This window comes from Saprolegnia parasitica (genome assembly GCF_000151545.1).
Source record: "Saprolegnia parasitica CBS 223.65 unplaced genomic scaffold supercont2.84, whole genome shotgun sequence".
In the NCBI taxonomy this organism is placed as follows: Eukaryota; Oomycota; class Saprolegniomycetes; order Saprolegniales; family Saprolegniaceae; genus Saprolegnia; species Saprolegnia parasitica.
The window spans coordinates 146,962-147,952 of NW_012156478.1; positions in this window are offsets into that span (position 1 = coordinate 146,962).

Sequence of the window (991 nt, forward strand, 5' to 3'; positions counted from 1 at the left end):
GCTCGCCTGCTTTTCTTGCTCCAGCACGGTCGTCTTGAGGCGCACCTCTTGTTCGTCAATGTCGTGCATGAGAAACGAGTCGTACTGCTCATCGGCACCGTCCGAGGATGCAACCATCGACTCGTTGTGCGCACTCGTGTCATGCGCCGAGGCGGCCTCGTGGGCTCGGGTTGGGGCTTTGGCCGTCATCGGGTCCTGCAACTGGGCAAAGAGGTCCTGGAAGAGAAGGCAGTGGGCGTGCATCTGACGCGTCGTTGCTCCGTGGCGCCGGACGCTGCGCAAGAGAAGCGTCGCTTCCTTGTGCGCCTTGCTGAGCTGAGCGTCAATGTCCGCGAGGACAAAGGTCATCTTCTGCTCGAGCTCCTCGTCCATCGCTGCCCAGCTCGCCAAACACTATTTGAGCGACAATAACGCGTAAAAATAAGACGATTATACGTTTTTGTTTAAACAGAGGTACCGATGGCTTCATTCACCCTGTTGGCAGGATCCGACTTGGGGGCATTGATGATCACGTTGATTTGCCACGTTACTCGACCTGCGTTGACAAAGGAAGGGCTGATTGCGTCCGGGCACGCACGCCGATACCGGTAGACGAAAAATACAGCGAGACCTTCACTCAGAGGTCGTCAACGACGATGACCCAGTGTGAGGTAGGGTGCTTGTGAGAATGCGACGCACAGTGCGCATGCTGAGGTATTGAACCTTGGGTTTGCTCTTACCGGCGGCTCCTTCACTGGGGCTTTGTAGCGTCCCTTAATGTGTGAAACCCAGCGCCGAGTGTAAATCCTGTTTGGCCATTAACGTTGGGCTAAAATATACAATTGGCGGGAAAGCGTTTGGGTCTGCAATTTTAATCGTAATTGGGGGCGGGAACGCCCAAGTCCGATACATTGCCGCGCTATTTTTAAGCCGATAGAATTAAAATACGCTCGAATAATAATATGGCTTGACGGGTATTTGCGTCCTCAGTTGCCAACATTCGCCATCTTCA